This window comes from Pollicipes pollicipes, unplaced genomic scaffold (genome assembly GCF_011947565.3).
Source record: "Pollicipes pollicipes isolate AB1234 unplaced genomic scaffold, Ppol_2.1 Scaffold_3382;HRSCAF=3971_pilon_pilon_pilon, whole genome shotgun sequence".
NCBI classification, from domain to species: Eukaryota; Metazoa; Arthropoda; class Thecostraca; order Pollicipedomorpha; family Pollicipedidae; genus Pollicipes; species Pollicipes pollicipes.
The window spans coordinates 27,587-48,633 of record NW_023596277.1 but is presented as its reverse complement, the minus strand read 5'-3'; the positions used below and the strand labels follow the sequence as shown (position 1 = coordinate 48,633).

The 21,047-nt window shown below is 48.8% G+C and overlaps 1 long non-coding RNA gene across 1 annotated transcript; it reads left to right on the top strand.

Moving 5' to 3' along the window:
- Positions 1 to 14,081: 14,081 nt before the first annotated feature.
- LOC119091182 (uncharacterized) lies at positions 14,082 to 16,942 on the top strand. The gene is made up of 4 exons (XR_005093369.1): positions 14,082 to 14,168; positions 14,991 to 15,116; positions 15,699 to 15,854; positions 16,669 to 16,942. It is a non-coding gene; the product is annotated as an uncharacterized LOC119091182 (long non-coding RNA).
- The last annotated feature ends 4,105 nt before the right edge of the window (positions 16,943 to 21,047 follow it).

Genomic DNA, 21,047 nt, shown 5'->3' with positions numbered 1-21,047 from the left:
GCCGCTATCGTGTTTGTCAGCCATGGCTGTCCGCCTCCACGCACACGGACAGTTATCGCTGGCTGTTTCGCTGTATCTCCGGTATTCGGTCAATATTTGACGCGGCCTTGGCTTGTACCGGGCGGGTCGCCTTCAGGAAGTTCACCGGCGGTCGGCGCGACACGCTCAGCCCGTGCGACATTGATCGCACGCGGCCCACCGTCGCCCCTCCGACGCCCAGCCCGGGGCTTTGGCCACATCCGCCCGTTGCAACAACCCCACGCACCCCGCGTCGCTCCGTGCTACCGAGGCGGAACGACGCCGACCGTCCGATACTTGGCTGAATCCCACCCCGCGCGTGTACCGGTGCTGCCGTCTGGCGGAGGCCGGCATGTACTGAAGGACGCCGGCGGCGCGCCCATCGCGGTCCCATCCGCCTTTTCCCGCCCGCGGGGCAAATGGGCGGCGGAAATGGGCGGGGCGGGCGCCCCGCGGCCGACACGACCTACGTATTACCATGGGTTTAATAGAATAACAACTCTCTTTGTCTATCGAATCCTCTTCGCTTGCGTGTGCAGGCACTTAGCGTTAAATGGAACGAGCACAGCATCTCACAGGGGAACATATTTCAGGATGTTTTTAGCTGTTGTACATTTGTTGCAATGAGTTATCATGCCAATGTCAGTTAACGTACTAGAAACCCACCTGGGGGATATGATGAAACAGTAAAAATATGTTTTACAGCCCTATGTCCATATAGCAAGAATAGAGAACATGCTAGTTTTTAGGTTTAGGTTATGAGGCAGGGTTTACCAAACGTAGGATTATCTGCACTTGAAACTTCAGTCATTCAAAAACATGTTGCCATGCACAAAATAACCTTAAAATGCAGATATGGCATATCATACTTCCTGCATATCAAGTTTGCTTCACATAAGTTTCTAATACACCTATGCTGCCTGTTGCACATGGATGCAGTGTGAAAATACATTTTCTCAAGGGCGTTGATGCGAAAAAAACCTACAATGCCTTCACCTATACAAAGACTGACAGTTTAGAAAAATAGTATTGAGATGTGGTGCAGATGTGTATGTGACTGATGATGTGACAATGACCGCAGATGTGTATCAATTTACTAAGATTCCACACAAGCTATTTTGTATGCTAAAAAGTTTTAGAAAACAAACAGGTGCTTATACATCATACAATTTTAATAAGTCAGTAGGACCAATCATACACCCGTAACTTACTGTGACCACCATCTTTACATGATGCTGTGACACATGCATGACATCTTTACATAATCTGATGGCAACTGTTATCTTTGTGTATAGGTACAATGCTGCCACTTCACATTTAACAAAATACACATTTGATATGCTTACTTGGTGGCCAAGTCATCCCTCTCTGTCTTCAGATTTCCCAGATCAATCTGCAGCTTTGCTCTCTCCCTGGCAGTCTCATCGAGAAGCCGCCTGGCATCTGCCAGCTCACTTTCATACAGGGACTTGATGTTTGTCACCTCCCTGGTGACAATCTCCTGGGACGAGCGCACTTGGAGGGACAAGCGGCTGTTTTCTATTTCCAAGGAACGAACTTTTTCGATGTAAGCAGCCAAACGATCATTAAGACCAGCGAGTTGCTGCTTCTCTTCCATGCGGGTGGTCCTAGCCGGGCTACTCGGAGAGCGGCTCCTGGCTGGACTTGCCGCAGCGGATCCACCCGACGACACAGACGTCGTGGTGGTCGTCGTCTTCTTGAACATTCTTGCAGACATGACTGTGACTTAACAGAGTAAGCTGGGGGAGCTTTACTAGTTGGTAACAAACCCGTATTCCCAAAGCACGCAGCACCCTCACCGCCCCAATCGCCGCACACTCCGGACGCGAACTCCCGTAACGCCGGTACCACGCGGCCAACGGTTTATCCTCAAACCGGGTGGCACTAAAGTGCTGAATAGTGTTGTTTGTGCTACTGCAACAATATCTCAGAATATGCACGATAACTGTGACAAATTAACAATATTTCGCCAAATTCTATTGTATTCTGAGGGGTTTTAGCACACAAAACGCTTGCTACAACTAATTTTTTAGTACTTACCCTTTGCTAAAGGTTTCTATGACGTCATTTAAGTATGCACCGTTACAAATGTCCAGTCATGTTATCTTGCGGTTGCAAATTTCTTAAGTTATAAAACTTGGCGTCATGTTTTGGTGTATGGGGCAATAACATGTAAGGAGGTTTCAATATGTTTCATGGCACCCTTCTTGGTACTTCTTGGGCCTACCCAGACATGTGGGTAGCCTACAGGCTACCCAGGAGCACTATTCTGGGCTAGGGGCCGGTCTAGGATTACATCAAGGGGGAAGGCATGCAGATTGTGGGGTCCCTTGAGTTTTGGTCCCCCTCTATAAAATACCTTTGCATTCAGGCCGTTAAATTGTAAGATAAGGGGGATATAACCTATACATGTGTATATTTTTTGATAAATATATGCATCTAGATTTACATGTACATCTACACGTGTATGTATATATGTATATTTAGAGAGAGAGAGAGAGAGAGAGAGAGAGAGAGAGAGAGAGAGAGAGAGAGAGAGAGAGAGAGAGAGAGAGAGAGAGAGAGAGAGAGAGAGAGAGAGAGATATATATATATATATATATATATGGATGTATATATATATATATATATATATATGGATGTATATATATATATATATATATATATATATATATATATATATATATAGTTAATGTAGGAACCCATGTTGCTGCGCGTAGCCCCATAAAGCGAGGCGTGTTACATATGCACTTGTATGTAGCCCAGTCATTTTGTTCAGACCTTTTTAATCCTGAGATTTTTTAGGCAGGGTGATTAAGAAAAACAGGCAAAATAAACTCAAGTTCACCGCTAAATACCATCAAAGCCAAGCGCAGACTCGATTTCTAACTTGTTTACGGCTAGTCGGTTGGGTGATGTTATCAGGTGATGGCCGATGACAGAATTTTTCCTATGTTGTAAACGAGTGCAAAATATCCTTGCATTCAAAGCATGTCAAGAACGTGGCGCACAAGTATAATAACATAGTATAGCAACACACTTTAATGACACAAGTATAATAACACACTCCATACCCACGGAAGACGACACATACGACGTCGGTGGCGCGTAAAATTACGTCCGACAATCGCGCGTAAAAATTTATCGGCGGATATCCGACTGCTGCTCTAAGGCTAGACACCAAGGCCAATAGGGACGGAACCTGAGCGATCATGAGTGCTGCGTTAGGCTAACGAGGAGGCTCCCGTCAACAAGTGTGGGATCCTCAGAGCGAGCGGAAAGAACCCAGGACACACGTGGTGGGCCCCAAACGATTGGTAGTGCTCCGACAGGCTGACTTATAAGGCTCCGGCCAGAGGACAAGACTCTCTGAGCAAAGGGAAATTACGCAAGACCGTGAATCAATACCCTTCTGTGATCAAGAGTTCCCGAGCAGGTTGACAGAAAAGGCCCGATAAGAGTGAACAGTCTTCCACTTATGAGATCAAAGCGTGTGTGTCAAAGAAAAGTGTGTCTGTTTGGCCAGTTTTGGGCCCCTTCGGAGCCTGTCAGCCCCGTCGGCATGGGCCATGGGGGCACGGTCCCGGGCCGCCCCCGCCCCCCCCCCCCCCCCCCTCCCCGTCCGTATTCACCACCGGCCCGAGCAGCTCAATAGATGGAGCCCGCCAAGAACATAGCGCCATCTTCTCAAATAAGTACTCAAGACACAGCATGGAGCGCCCGGAATGATCGGGTTCGCCCGAGCAGGTTAACATATGAAGGCCCCGATAACAGTGTAAGACCCTCCGTTCCAATAAGAAATACTCATGACAAAATGTGGAGGGGCCCCCGAAACGATCCAGCATGTTCGAGCAGCCTAACATGTATGGTCCCTGTCAAGAGCGTGGTGTCGATATTGTAGTGGTTAATGCTTCTGCGTTAGCCACTATGCGCCTGGGGAACAGGACGTACGGAGTTCGATTCCCGTAAGAAGCAGGCGTTGCCATATAGCTTCAACAGATGAGTGCGTCGTGAAACCCTAATGAGAATATAAGGAGCGTAGGGCCCTCCATTAAAATAGAAAATACCCAAGACCCAATGAAAATGGCCACCGAGCGAGAAAGTGTGCCCGAGCAGCTTATCAGAAAGGGCCCGACAAGAAGGGCGGGTCCTCGATTCAGATAAGAACTACCCAAAACCCAGTACAGAGGGCCCCCAAGAGATACAGCGTACCCGAATATAGTGTAGTGGTTAACGTGTCTGCGTCAGCCACTGCGCTTCTGGGAAACTAGAGGTTCGGGGTTCGGTTCCCACCGGTGCCCGCCCTTCCTGTCAGGGTGAGAGGCCGGCGTTGCCATATAGTCTCAACAGCTGAGTGCGTTGTAAAACCCTCATCACAATGTCAAAAGCGTAGGGCTCTCCACTAAAAAAGAAAGTACCCAAGACCCGATGAAAATGGCCTCTGACCGAGCGAATGTGCCCAAGCAGCTTATCAGAAGGGGCCTGACAAGAGCGTGGGCCTTCCATTCAAATGAGAAGTACACAGATCCTTGTGCAGAGGGCCCTTGAAAGATGCAATGTAGCCGAGCAGACGGGCCCCCGATAAGTGCGTAGCCCCCCCCCCCTCCCCATTCAGTTACGAGGTGGTCAAGATCCAATGCAGACGGCCCCCGAACGATCGAATGTGCCCGAACAGGCTGAAAAAGATAGTCCCCTATCAGACAGTCAGACAGTCTGATGTCTATCAGATAAATATCATATAGATATCAGATAGTCAGAGTAATTTACAACAGCAGGAGGTGCTTGGTTATGCTGTTAAATGAAAGTCATGGGGACGAAGCCGGTTTCAGCTTCAGTTTCGCCAAGTCGCAGTTTTTCTTCGATGGCTTCTGCCTCGGTATCCACCTGTGCCATTTTTCCCTGACTGGCTTTGGCCTTGCGCCATTTTTAACACCCTGGATTCGACTTAAGCTTCGAGCGATGAGTAAATTATGGCCTGGCTTATCGTGCTTCCTCCGGTTTCGTCATGTTGTATGTTCCACTGCAGTTGTCGCTTACTTCACACACGCATACACACACACACACACACACACACACACACACACACACACACACACACACACACACACACACACACACACACACACACACACACACACACACACACACACACACACACACACCTATTCACATTATTTTGTTTTGCGGGGACATGTGTCTTGGACCTTGTTTGTGGGCACGCAACCAAAACTGGCCTATTGTTAGTAAAGTTGGGCCTTGAAACTCCATATTACAACTGATTAAGGCTGAATTCGGGCTGAGCCCCTGAAATGTCTCGGGATCTTGACGGCGTGCACTAACACAACAAAGATTTCGAGGTGGTGTAAAAATTTGGCTTATGGGTACATTACTCATGCCCACATTTGGCAGGTGTCCCACATACCATTAAATTTACATTGTGTGTGTTTACCAGTAATTGGATTGAGAGCTTCTGGCGCAGACATTCTATATCGAAAGTGTAGGTTGTTCGGTAGTCAAGATGTGAATTTCTCGATCGACAGATTTCACGTTTGTTTCCAACGTCCACCAACTTCCCTTCAGTTTTTCAAGATTACGCCGCCGATGTTAATGATAAATGGGGTACTGCGTCGATTTCTTTCATTGAATTAAGTAAGCTATCCATCGTATGCAATGTGGGGTTTTTACATGAACTTCGAGCGTATCCTAGTTCATCATATATGTCCTGCATGTTTTCATTCTCTACATTTTTATGACAATGTAGCCATAATAGCCTTGCATGTTGTCGATTGCCTGCGATTAAGTACTAGCTACTGGTACTGCTGATGTAGGGTGTGAGTCACCGAGTCTTTTAATGCGCATAGGGTCCTAAATGTCCTCAAAGTGTATCCCAAGAAAGAAAAACAATTTTCATGGGCAAAAGGTATCCCTGGACGTTGTAAGTGTGCCCATGCACCGATTCCGATGCAAGGGCACATCGATGGCGATTTGTTTTCCAAAACCGACTTTTTAAGCAGTGCGATAAAGCAGTATGCTCCGCAGCCCGGCTCAGAGAAATGTCATGCGGGAATGAACCGCTTATTTAATACCCATGCAACATGTGTTCAAGCGTTGATTACACAACTTCATAAGCACTGTTTGTTTCACGGGCAGGTGGCACGTGGACGTTTTCATATGGGTAGGAACGGGTGTGGGCTCCGTGGGTGCAATGTCACCTCAACTGTCTTAAAATGCCCAGCATTAGTGTAATGAAGACGCATAAAAATAATCGACTCCAAAATTGGTTTTGCCTCCCTCCCACCGAAGCACATACAAATCTTTGAACCACTTCAAAACCCATGCACATTTTGAAGAAAAAAGGCAACTGATGTATCAAGCAAAGATTAAACAACCGAGACATGGAAATGATCACCGGTCATGTAATTGGGTGGCGTAACCTATCATTTGACCATCAGTTGGGTCGCACTTTGCGTAACAGGAACAAATCCTACGGTCGTAAATTTACATGGAAATTCGCGCATTATTGATGTCAAAAACACAGCAACATAAACAACAAATATTTGCATTTTGCATCTTAGCATGTGGTGCACGTACACAATCGTTGAGCACATAAGCATACGTGTTTTGTTTGACTGAGGACTCATTTATCTTGGTTACAGTTCCCGGACGAATGCTATGATTTCTTGATGAATTCTTACCTATTTGTCGATCCACAGACGAAAAACCTCTGCACTCAAAATGCGCTCAAACCTCTGTACAACACAAAAACGATGCACATTAAAACAAATATTTGTATTCTGCGTCTAAACATGTGATGCACGTACAGGATCGTCCAGCACACAAGCATGCCGGTGTTGTTGGACAGGGCTCATTTATCACGGCTACAATATTTGGGCGAATGCTATGGTTTCCTTATGAATTTTCACCTTTTCGTTGATCCTCAGACGAATCACTGCGAGAACATACTAAGCTCCATGGGGTTTCGTCATTGGTATAGCTAAAAACAGCATGGTCAACTGTGATCGCAATTACTGGCACACGGTCCGCTCCAAGCCGAGAGCACATCTGACCATCAGCGCAGGTTGCATCAGCGCCAGCATTTTTTCAGCAGATGATTCACTTCAGCATCGTCAACACACTGCAGGACCAGTCTCCTTTCAAAAGGCGTGTAACATGCTTGGGAGCATCCCTGCAAACAAAGACATACTGTATTTCGATTCATGCGCACATCGGAGGCTTAAAGTTGGTGAACGAAGGCGTGGCTTGGAAAACGGTCAACTTGGAACGGAGTTCACGTCGCTGGTTGTGGCTTGGGGAAACAGCAGCTCTGTAAACTTTCAATGGGCGAGGATTTTTATGCGTTAAGTGGCCTCATGCCGAGCAAATGTGAGCGCTGGGAAAACAATTGACGAAAGAACATGTTGGGAAATAATTGGAGACATGGTAGTGGTCAACATTGTCATTGTGAAAGCTAGCGACATGATCTTGGTCTTTTGCACAAAGATTGACTACATGCTGACCCCAGCGGTGCACCACCCTACATAACACACCTAGCGCCCGAAGTTGGTCGTCACGGATGAAGCTGACGCTGAATACATCGGGACCCGCCGCAAATGTCCCACCAGGTAGCGGCGCTAAATGAAAAAAATAAAACATGGATTATTGGGCCCATGAGAAGCAAAATTTGTGTGCCCACTTTACCATGGCATGGGTTTTGTTGCCTTTGCCGGCTCTCAGAAAAGGAGAGGTAAAACAACAAAAACGTCAGACACCGAAATTGAAGACAGAAGTATTCAGGTACAGTGGCCCAGGTAGAGCACAGGGGCACAAGCCCCTCCCCCCCCCCCCCTTGGTTTCCTAGGGAACGTCGATTAAGGGCCTGATTTGAGAGCCCGAAGGGCCGGCCGGAGAAAGTACTCAAGTGCCATTCCGGCGTACTGAATTGATAAGGGACATATAGGGCCTGAGGGACATTTTCCACTGCGGCAAAGCAGGGGCCCGACGATTTAAACCGGTCGGGTTCCCTGCACCCTTCAGGGGCCACAGTTCCTAACATGCAGTCCTATGTTGGCAAGGGGTCCAAATACGCGAAGGACAGCGTTCGATGAGGCCCGAAGAAGGTCCCGGGTACCACCGAAACCGACGATCAAGAGCGCGATTGGAGGACATGATGGACCGACGGGCCGGAAAAAGATCCAAGGCCGTAGGGCCATGACATAAACTATCAATAAAAGGGCACCGATTGAGGACCAGAGACAGTGCGGGACTCTATTTCGGCCAAAGACCACCAACACCGAACAGCTTGCTCCGTGTCAGTCTGAGCTCTGGGGACCATTTCCCAAACTGGTAACAGAACAAACACACGATTTGCATTGGTCGGAACCCCTGTACGAATGTGGGGCTCCTGTGACGGCCAAGGGCACACTGTGCGGGACGGAGTGCCCTGTGCCTTCAACAAGGGCCTCGAGTCGGCCAGGCACAGTTGCCGAACGGGGATGGGGAGGGACGACGAACGACAGAGGGCGTCTCGCGTTGGTTGGGGCCCTCTGACAGTGAGAGGAAACCTGACAACTTATGATGAGAATTCCCATTAGGACAATTGAAGGGCCCTGTGTCAGTCGGGGCCCCAGTACCAAACGTTGAGCCCTCCAAACCAAAGCCAGTCATGTGCCCGTTAAGCTGAACTGGACACTGTGTGCCAATTACTGGACCTCCTGCCGCGATCAAGGATCTTGTTGCGACAAGGAGGGTTCCTGCCTCGCTCCGAGGCAACTGGACGGGCCAGAAGGCTTTCGAAGTCAGGGAGGGAACCATTATGATATGATATATCCTTCCAAGGGCCCCCGGATCGACCAGAGGACCCCGCCGTGTCGCCAGAATGACAGCCAGAATGCACCCTGCTCTGGGCTGGAAAAGCCTTTAAGTCCTTGTTCGGGAACGAAGATATGCCACGTGGTGTTCTGCTCAAAGGGCCCGTTCCCCGGATAAGTTTTGGAACAAAGTGGGGCGAAACAATGTCAAAAATTAATATGGCCAACCCATGCTTTTCCTTCGAACGTTCATTCTTTTTAATAATCAACTAGGGAAACAAATTACTTCAAAACGTTTCCAGCCTGCCCGCTCGCAATCTGTGAACAAGAACATCCTCGGTCGTGGTTGCAGTCTTTGTATGACGGAACGGCGTTCGGCCAATTTGAGCAACATCGGGGGATGAAAGCCATGCGTGCGAGAATGACCGTCGTAAAATAATACTTCCGAAAATCTTTCAAAATAAACCCCTACTGTGAAAAGATTAAACGGTGGTATATCGTTTATTTTTTTACAATTTTGAGGTTTTCCACCTTGCTCACTAAATTTGAGTCCGCTCATTGTCCACCGTTCACTGTTAGCTGCCGGGCCGACACTGAACAGCTTATGGGGGCTGCAACGCCGGGCGTAGAGGTTTTGCTGCTAAGATTTGGGAGCGTGTTTGTTCAAAGCCAAGTTACATTGTTTGTATCACTAATCGATTTTGATTATATGCTTAGCATTTCCAAGACCAGCATGGGCTGGCCATCTTAATACAATTATTGACCTTTTTAGATCTACAATTTACGTTCACGGGGCCCTCAGCGGGGCTTTGTACGCTCAGTATGTTAATGTTATCCGCAGAACCCAGATCGAAATTTTGGCAAATGCTCTCAGTCCTATCATTCAAAAAAGAGTCCAATGCACCTTTTGGAAAGTAAGTGCGCGGGAAAATTGCCCCATGCAGTCGTTTGAGACGGCTGATTTCTTCAGTTTACTGCCTCATCACATAACTGCTCCTACTTCTTACCACACGGAAATCATGATCTAAGCAATTGATGTAAGACTGTAAGAACTTGGTGGGATACCATATAGAATGTTAGTCAATATCTCTGTGGAACCAAGATCAAAATGTTGGCAAATTTCCTCAGTTCTATCGTTTTGGAAAGAGTCCAAAACACGATTATGAATTTAAGCGCGCCGGCAATTTAGTCGATACAGTCGCTTGACGCCTGATTTGTTCATTGTATTGCCTTATCATAGAACTCTCCCCACTTCCTATCATACGGAAGCTATGATCTAAACCATCTATGTTAGATTGTACGGGCTTGATTAGATGCCTTGTGTGTGATGTAACATTCTAAATCGAAACTGTGGAAACAACGTTAGTTCACATATCTTTGGCTTAATATACGTGTTCCGCTGTTTGTCAGTCAGCTTGAATTCAGTTATGCAAGCAGAGCCAGCAGACAGCTTGGAGGTAAACTCGCCTCAATGTGCTCTGTGGTAAAACCCATGCCAGCAGAACGTTAGCCTTTGTAAATGCTGTTTCTGGATTGTCTTGCTATCTCCTACCGGTCTCTGCTCGGAGCCTCGTGATATTTTAGAATATCACGAGGAGTATGCATGTGTGAACATGAGATGAGCATTCCCTTTAAGCCCCAATGGAGGATTGCGTTTGGAAATAATCTTCTACGTGGAGGACCCCAACGAAGCGGCACGCGCCTAGCACTATGCTCGAGCTGAACTCGGTGATGTGTCGCTGTTCGCGGTCTCTGTGCACTGGGCTTGAGAGCTTGTGCGGCAGCTAGGGTCTTGGTGCGGCAGTTACATTCCGAAACCTGTTGTGGAAGAGCTGCGACGTTTGCGTGAATGACGGTTTCGTTACAATATCCCAGATATCGCAGTGCATGTAGACGCCCAAAAAATGCTGTGGTCTGAAAGGCCATTACGCACATTCCCGAAACTACGCACATACGTACATCAGCCATGTGCCATTGAAAGAGAGGTGTCCACTGCAACTGCATTCGTACCCACGAAACATCTTTGAGGCAAAAAAGCCCACCAGACTGTTAATTTGTAAACACGATTGTTCAGTGATAGCAAAAAGCAATGCCAAAGGTGTTCTCATACCCTAACCGCGTAAGGCCACATGAACTTCAGACGTGCAGCGGCGTAATATCTAACCTACCAAAATGTTCATATTTGGGATCAATAATGAAGTAGGCAGCTTCGTGCAGACAATAACAGTGGTTCGTCAGCTAAAGTCTTAGACGCTTCCTTCAATAACCGAATTCCTCTGCATCCTTAACAGGCGACAAATCATGTGAAAAATGCTACCTTGCTGAAATGCCATCGTTTTGTGGGCAACGTTCAACACATGTGTATGGAGTTAAGGTCATGATCTTAACACCAAAATTAGATTTCGGACTAGATGCACGACTGCACTATAGCGATGCCCGTCCCATGGAACTCCCACGGACTCCAAACACATTGCAGAAGCAAATGGCATTTTACCTTCATTTGTATGATTTCTAGAACGCTTGATGTGTGTACGTTTCCGCCACTGTTAACTTGCACGATCACTGTCACACTGACACCGGCAGCACTGCCCTCCAAAGCAACCAGACTGTCCCGACAGTGCGGTTGTCGACTCGGCGGCATCTTCTTGTAGACCGATTGGCCTTGACTTGGCTTTGAAGACACCTGCGCGATTTCCTATTGTTGCCCCCCCCCCCCCCCCCGCCATTTAACGCTGTCTCGCGCTCTGATGCAACAGACCGTCATTGTGAGCACATTCGTATTCCGCCACGTCCGGAAAATTCCGCGAGTCAAGGATGGCAACTATGGGCAGTGACTGCTATGGTACAGGAGACGAAACACACCCGACATGGCAAATGCCTTGTAGCCTAAAAAAGCCACACATGATCAAGGGCCCTGAAACTGCTACCGCGCAACGCAATCAAGGACTGAAACAGTCATCGGCCCAACATGGTCAGGAGCCTCGACACCGCCATAGGGTTCGGCCCAGACCCACCGTTGTCAGTGCCATGGCACAGACAGAAGCCTAGACACGTTCAGGGGCTTTATACAGTGTACATACTTTATACAGGGGGCCTGATACATCTACGTGCTCAACGTGGCCAGGTGCTCTGAGACAGTTAAAGCATTAACAGCAAGGGACCCCTTCACGCTGAGATGTCAGCAAGGCCAGGAGTTCCGACACAGTCATGACCCATAACGGTCAGGACCCAGCAGTCAAGGACCCTGTCACAGCCATAGACCTCCAAACTTATCAGGGCTCCGACACGGCGAAAGGTCCGACTGAACCGGGACGACATGAAAAGAGGCCCAAAACGATCTGGGCTCCAACACCGACACTGGTCATCACTGTCACTGCGCCGCCTGACGCAGTCAGAGGTTCGACATGGCCATGGATCCAACATGGACCCTCACGGCCACAGCATCAGCAGTGTCAGGGGTTTTAGCATGGGGGGGGGGGGGGTGGCAAAAACGGTCGTAGGCCCCGACACAGACATCCCCAAGGCCAGGGACTTGCTCCGGTCGGGGACTCCAAACGACAATCACGGCCGGGGGCCTTCGACACGGCTAGGGACATAATAAATACGGGACAGGCGTTATCAGGGGCTGCGACACAATGAGGGCCAAAGCAAAACCATCGGCATCATATCATCATATATCTAGACATCGCTAAGTGTTAAATACGATCATTGACAACCGCAAGAATATCTTATTCAAGAATATAGTCTAGAACACTGAGCAGGTCATGGGCCAGCTATCATTAAAGGTATCGACCTGTCAGTAGCCCGAACCACGGACCCTGACGTTGCTTTTGAATTGCACCCATTACATAGACCAATTCACTGGATGGATTTTCCCCTGTTTACCTCAGCATACGCTCAGCTAACGAATATTTGTGTTTATGTGTCACTCCTGGTATGTGGGTACATTCAATATCCGGAAACTTGCCAACCACAAATGGCTCCGCCCACTACCGCACTCCGAGTATGCACACTCCAAATAAAATAGTGGTGGGATGTGAGCACATAGAAATTGTGTGCCCGTAAAAAAAATCGACCGGCGCTCGAGCGAATGTCGTAAAAGGACCCTCCAGAACGATTTTTCTTCAATCAGGTTGTGTGGAGACGGTATGTCCCCACAAACCAAGATATCCCCACATCCCAGGTGTATTACATTCTTATGTGTCCGTAAAATAAGTATTTACAAACACACACACACACACACACACACACACACACACACACACACACACACACACACACACACACACACACACACACACACACACACACACACACACATACACACACATACACACACACACACACACACATATATATATATATATATATATATATATATATATATATACAAAAAGCTCAGACTTCACGAACACGGTTGCCCATGCGTATATGACGCAAACCACTCCGTGGCCTGCGTTCCACTCACTGCGTTCTTCGACGCAGTGAGTGGCGCTGCAGCGCTCGACCAAACCTCATTGCAGGGTGCTGTGCTAGGCTACGAGGAAGGCCATTATAATGCGTGGCAGCTCGAAAACGCCTCCGTTCCATCTTGCTGCGTGACCTAGGCGCGAAAAGATCTCCATCCTGTCGTGTGTGACGGTCTCGGGTTCGAGAAAGCACCCAGAACTCACTGGCCTGCGGTTGTGTGTCACCAGAACAAAGAGTCTTGAAGCGTCAACGTGTAGAATTTGGCCAGGTCTTTCGCAGAGAACCAGTCAGACTTCTCCAGCACATCCGACGCGTAATAAACAATTTCGCCTCAAGATCGCTTTTGCTGCCGTATTGATGCCTTTTTAGATCATGTAAATATTGTTTTGAGCGCAATTACGCTTGCATGACATTTTAATGGCGCAGGTAATCATCAACTAGCCCAGCCCAACCGGTCAGCCCCTCACTTTACGATAGGGGTGTAGAGATAGCCTGGTTCGTAAGTTGGTTTTGGAGATAGATTGGTCATTTTTCACTACTCAGTTCCCATTTTTCCAACTTATGTTGAGAAACAGGCTTACCATCATTACGCTGCGTCGTGTTTCAATCATCATTATTATGCTTTATGATTATATCAAACGGACGCTGCATTGTACCCACCACAGTTTGTGTGCCAGTGACGTCACAGTGGATGCTGCTAGCAAAACAAGCTTTTCTATGGCCCACAGTACTGGTGACCGGAGTGGTGACGGCTCACCCTGTGGACCTTGATTTGCAATGGCTGCGCCCGGTGGCGTGGTTGAGGCGGCCGGCCCCATAACCATTGGATGTGCAGATTTTCTTGCCTTTCAGGTACGTGGAAGTTACTATAACTACGCGATTTTTTGTAAGGACGTTAGTGACTCCCCGGGGTGTCCATCGGCTCTTTTTTAACTTCAATGCCCCTCGTGAATGGGCATAATTGACAAACTGGATTTAAATAACCGCAAGTTATTTAAGTCGGTTGTCATTAGTGACTATCAGTATCATCATCATTATTCATTACCACAAATTACCGCTGGTAAAAGTTTGAGCCCAGGATAATGCAAGACAAGGCAAGAGAGGTGGATAAGGTGTTCTAAACCATTTCTTGCTGGAGCAGATACTTCAATTTATGCTATTCAGTAGTGCGATTTGTTGTGCTCTCTGCCCATGCAAAGACTTAACCATCCATTAACTTTTAATATTAGAGGTCTGTGATTTCAGATTTCAGTGGCATGTGGTTTTATTCTGACTTACTATTATATAAGATGACTGCACAATTTGTACATCGTGGTGTCAGTTGGTTCATTGATTGCAACATGGCCATAACTGGTATCAGAGCCTGTGCATGTCTTGAAATATGTAAAAGTGGCCTCAGAGGAAGCAGTGACCTTTTGCCTTGACATTTACTTTCCAAATGAGTAACATCTTGCTTTATGTAATGTTTGGCAAAGGAATTAAATCTGGCATTTGAATTTTTCATGAAGAGAACTTAAAAAATCCATTCATCAACCCATCACTCTGTTTAATTGCATATAAGAACATCACCAGGATGTTTTGTTCTATGTGTTGCATGGTTGGGGCTGCCTTGCTTTTACGAGTGAATGTTCAACACTTACAGTATCATATATTAACAGTGGAAATGACTTTCAGGAGGTGTTAAAGAAGTCTCGCACCATAGATGATAAAATCATTTATGCACTTAACAAATCATTGCCTACACAGTCTTTTGAGGGTCAAGTGGATGCATCCAAGACTTGCAAAGATCTGTACTCAAAGGTTTGTTGCATATTTTTGTTAAGGTGATGCACGTGATTGGAATGATGGTGGAATTAATGTAATTGTTCTGCAAGCAAGCAAATTGTAGTTAGTGATGTACTGAGACATTAACTGTGTCATCCACCAGCTCTGCATATGTTACTAGGCTGTAAATTTATTTTACCACTGTCCTGGCCAATATGCCATTTTCATTGTGCAGCTAATAGCAGACCCAGTAGATAAAGTGACTGACATCAGGTGTCATGTTTCTGTGACAAGTGGAGAAAGCCAATACTGCTAGGTGGCTATGCATACTCATTGATATGTTGAACACATTGTCATGTGGTTCGCAGGTCGAGCCAAAACCCATTATGTGGTTAGGAACATGTGGGTGTAAGAGTCAGCATCCAGTTTACAAGGCATGCATATCAAGTACTAGGATGACCCATCATTCAGATAGTTTTTGTTGCTGAACTTCTTTGAAGTGAATCAATCAAATACAATTGAGGTACTATGAGCACCATGAGCAGAGAAAAAGTTCTGCCCCACGTCCTCTATCTAGCCTAACAGTTTCTTATTGGAGGATGCTGTGTCTGACCTCAGCTAAGGGAAAGCTACCGTGCCCGTGGGGCAGCAATCAGGCGCTGTGTGGAGGAGACAGCCGGCCATGTGGAGGCATTACGGCAGCGGCGTGAGGTCGACCAGGACAGCCAGGACAACTATGACTTACTCAGGGAGCTCCGGAGGGAGCAGTCCAAGGTACTGGACTGGATGCGAACATCAGTCCGCGGTGGTGTGGTGATCGTAACGTACCAAGTGCATCATACTTTCAGATGATGATAACTTTGAGCTGCGTCTGTCGGTGCTAGTGTTTTAAAATTAACGGCTAGGTCCCACACTATCGCCATCACAAAACTTTTAATACAACACGCCTGCCTAACCATTGAACATTGACGCTAAAACACACTTCTAGAAAAATCAGTAGCTTTCGAGGCTGAAAGCAATGTAATTGGTTTAGGTCTCAGCACGTCAGGGTATCTCAAGGGTGTAATTGGTTTGGGTCTCTGCACATCTAGTGAGCTCAAGGGTGTGATTTTTATGGGTCTCTGCACATCTGATTAGCTCAAGGGTTTCATGTAACTGTGATGTGGTCGGACAGAGTGGGTTCTTTTTTCGTGTTAAACCACTTCGAGGGGTGCCGGCAGTGTAGTGGTTAACGCAGACGCGTTAACAGTGGTGGCTAACGCGCAGTGGTTAACGCGTCTGCGTTAACCACTGCGCGTCTGGGAAACCAGAGGTACGGGGTTCGATTTCCCGCGGTGCCCGCCCTTCCTGCCAGGGTGGGAGGCAGGCGACGCCATATAGCTTCAGCAGCTTAGTGCGTCGTAAAACCCCAATGACACACACACACAACCTTACTTCGAAACCTAAGCTATAAGCAGTTGAAACCAACACGGGTGTCGTCTTTTTTAGGCACCGCTCTCACAACGTGACACGTTGGCTTTGCTCGCCCCGCGTGTTCTATAGCGCATGCGCGCCGGCGATGACATAAAGGCTATGTTTGCATCACCAGCTGCGGCTATACCGGTCGGAGCTGAGCGTAGAGGAAGTGGTTCGCGACCGGAGCCGAGCGATCGTCTCTGAGCGATGTCGACTCTTCTACGCGCCCGACCCATCCACCGACCTGCTCAACAACTAGTGGCTGCCGGCCAGGGGCGGGCCCGGCAACAGCGCGCGCGCCGGCAGCCGTGCGCCGGACCAAGCGGCGGGAGGCCAGAGTGAATGGGGGTGTGTCTGCCGGTATGAGCTTGCGTTGTTTGTAATACATTGCGCGACTTGGTGCCGATGGTGTGTGCGAATACGGGAGTGTGGCCGCCGCCCGGCCGGCAGGCAGGCTGCTGCCAGGTGCTGAACGGACGGTCGTTGTCCCCGTAGTCCGGTCGTGGCCGGCTGTGAGCCGGCCAAGCCGACCGCCCACGGTACAGCGCAGTTGTCGCGCTGTCGTGCTCAGCATGGCGGGACGCACTGCCGCGCGATGGAGGCAGCGTTTCACGCGGGTAGAGCAATATTGTGAACTGCTTGTTCCGTCGGACCATCTATGGGCAGCGGTACCTTACAAGCATGCGTTCGTGTATGTGCAACTTGTTTGGAACACTAGCATGCACGAGTCGTGGGGTCGGCAATGAACTTTGCATGATTTACCAGTTGTGTGATGTAACATTCGACAATCCTCGCTAACTTGAGCACAATTTGTCGACGATTTTGATATCAGAGGCTGTTACACCGGATGGTTTTTGCAGTATGTATAACCCGTGCACGCACGGATCCCGGTGAGGAGATTCGCGAACATTCGAGACGATCGCGGTCGTTAATTGCACACCGTCAGATCATGGACCTATGATGAACTGTAAGCCTGGAATGGGTTTTCAACTAAGACAGTTGCGAACCCGGGTATAAATGTAGCGTTGCAGCGGGGGGTTTGTAATATTTTTACATCTTATTGCAACCTTGCAGTTTTTCACAAATCCTTGTGGTTGGGTTCTTCAGCCTTTTGAAAACAATGGAGGAGATCCCATACCGCTACCTTGCCTTGTTTGCCCGTAGACCGTTGCTGCGTCATACCGCACACTACTGCAGCAATTTACAAAATTCTGTTAAAAGTTTCTTGCCTTGTGAGGACACCGAGGGTGGTTCTAGGGTGTTACCCTGCCTCGTTTGGCCGCGAACTGCGTTTTCAATATTCTGCAGACCTGCAATAACTTCAAAATCCCGTTATAGCTATTGTGCCTTGTGAGAACAATGAGGGTGGTTCTAGGGTGCTACTTTGCTTCTTTTGCAAGCCGCTTTGGCAACAATATTCAAAATCCCAATAGAAAAGCTCTTGCGTCCTGTGAGGACATTGAAGGTGGTTTCTAGGGCGCCACCGTGCCTTTTTGGGCGCACACCGCTTTTCCACATTTTACATTTCAACAATTGGAGAATTTCGGCACTTCAGGGCTTCATTCTCCCTGCAGCTGTTGGAGACAACCGCAGGGTTCTTTGGTGCTCATTTTCCCGTTGGCAGTGGCTTCAGCGTTCTGCGACACTTTAAAACAACTGTGATAGTTTGTGTCTTGAGCTTTGAAGTCCCGCGTGGTCGATGATGATGCTCCATTTCTTCACGACCTTTTTCAATGCTAGTAGTGCCCCACGTGTTCATGTAACCTGGCCGTCTTTCAAGAAAAATTACACTCAGTAATGTGCTGCACTCCATTCTCCCTTCGGCACGTATACTGGCGTGAGGCTGGCCGATTGCTTGTGAGACCCACAGGCACGCCGCTGCTCAGGGTGGAGGCTGAGGTTGGGTTTAGGAACATAATGATATAGAGAGCAGTCCAGAGTGGTTCTTCCCTGCTGCGCCCACCTGGCACGGCCTTGGCTGTGATGCGCGGTTCAGGGCATCTCGTCTGCTCCCTTCCAGTGTGTATACAGCCTCAGCATTAAGGTTTATTTTAATGTTAGTATATTTCGTCTTTCCATCCTCTTGCTGGGCTGCCGCCGGTTCCAAAGGTCCTTTTATTTTTCCTGCTTTCAATGAACTCAACGCCTCCGGCCACTATCATGTTGCATTCATTCATCACATTCCGTATCAACTTCCGTTTCACAATTTTGCCCCTCTAGTCCCATCCAGTGGCACATAGGGTTGGGGTAGAGTGTTGCTGCCCAAAATGCGGCCAAATCGGGAGGCTGTAGAAACTGTGAACCCACGTTTGCAATGTTATTTCCTCCATATCTCGACATGTCAGGCCGTTCTACAAGGGCGTCTGGTGCTATTTGGGTTGAGGGTCAGTGACGCATAACAAGATGCACTTGCCTTGGATCCAGGGTTGCTCCCATCCTTGGTCGCCCAGGTAACTTCCTTATCCCTAAGAGGGGTTTGCCTTCCCATTGCCAATGTCTAAGGACTTTATGACTGGTATCGTTATACCGACGTCATAGAGCGTAGCGTGTTTCGCGAGCGTTTTTGCGGGATCCTAGGACGACTTTAACGATTCGCACATTTTGCAATGCCTTGTGACATAGTTCCGGTATTATGAGAGCTGCTCTGCTGGCTGCTCTGCTTCCTCTTGAACGAGATCAGCCCTTCTGCGCGTTCACTTCTGCTCTGCTCTGACGGCCCAAGACCCTGTCTCTATTCGCAGTTTCCAGTGTTGGCATGCATCATGGACATGGAAGCCCTGCGTACATATCGTGCGTGCCTGCATAGTCATCCTTGGTATCACGCGCCCGCTACGTTGTCATTAGTTCATCGAGAGTGTCTTCGGCTTGCCCCGACAACATAGCAACATCGAGAGAAGGCCTTTTTCCTTTAAATCACGCGTGCCATGCGTAGAATGCCCCCTTCAAGAGCCTGAGTGATCTGTGCGCCTTCGAATAGGAGTTCAATGATTCGTGACATTATTTGATCAGTGCTGTCCATAGTATCATCGTGCCCACAATTGAGTCATTATTTACGCTGCATTTGGATGCAGGCCATACCGTGGATTAGGAGCAAGTGAGATATATCGTGTCCAACGAAACCCCGTTCATGTACTTGGTGTAATGTTAAAAGTTATCAGGATTTGCGACTGCGCGATAAAACTTAACTGCAGCTAAAGTTTATTGCCCTGACACTGAGAGCGCTGCCGCGCAGATGCTATCAGAGTGACTATTTCGAGTTGACGTAGTTGTCCAGCTTAATTGGCGGGTGCTTGTTATGTCATGTGATGTCAGGTTAGGTCATATTCAAACGGGTGTTATGCCCGGAATGTCGCAAGAAGTCACCTAGAATTGATTCCTGCTTTACACTTATGGCATGCGTGGACCGTTAGCAACCAGTGCAACATAATCGATAGGGGACAGACAGAACAACGTCTGGTCCTGCTCGGTCCCCCAATTTTGGACTTAGCGCGGTACCGTCTTTGCCGCTGAACCCGTAACACGCGCTGATTCTGAGAACGCAGAAATGTCTTAGTCTGCATCTGCTCATCCCTTCTGTATGGTGGGCATCGACAAGACAACCAGAAGAAAGGGAGTGTTCCACAGTTGTGCCGGGTTTTGAACTGAAACGCCCCGTTTAAAGATTGTTCGAAACAGTTTACAGCCCTTCCCTTTTCGAGGCCTAAATCCTAGTTTCTGAGCTACGCGCCCGCGAATATGCGCTATTTCGGGTTGGCAAAAGTCAGTTGGGCATCCAGGGTGCTATAATAACGCCATTTGAGTTATGTTATTCCAGTAAATGTGGGGCGCTCAAAGCCAATAAACATGTAATCGTCGAATCGCCTTTGCTGCCGCCTTCCACTTACGGTCGACCCGCGGGTACCGCCGCCTCCGCCGCTTTTCACCGACGTACGCCTTTTAGGTGGCGTCGCCACCGCCGCCGCCTTCCAACGACGGCCTCCCCTCAGGCGCCGCCGCCGCCGCCGCCTTCCAACGGCGGTCTCCCCTGAGGTGCTGCCGCCGCCGCTGCCTTCCAATGACGGTCTCCCTCAGGTGCCGCCGCCACAGTCGCTGCCTTCCAACGACGGTCTACCCTGAGGTGCCGCGGCCACCGCCGCCGCCTTCCAACGACGGTCTCCCCTCAGGTGCCGCCACCACCGCCGCCGCCTTCCAACGACGGTCTCCCCTCAGGTGCCGCCGCCGCCGCCGCCGCCTTCCAACGACGGTCCCCCCTCAGGTGCCGCCGCCGCCGCCGCCTTCCAACGGCGGTCTCCTCTCAGGTGCCGCCGCCTTCAAACGACGGTCTCCCCTCAGGTGCCGCCGCATTCCAACGGTGGTCTCCCCTCAGGTGCCGCCGCCTTCCAACGACGGTCTCCCCTCAGGTGCCGCCGCCTTCCAACGGTGGTCTCCTCTCAGGTACCGCCGCCTTCCAACGACGGTCTCCCCTCAGGTGCCGCCGCTGCCGCCGCCGCCGCCTTCCAACGACGGCCTCCC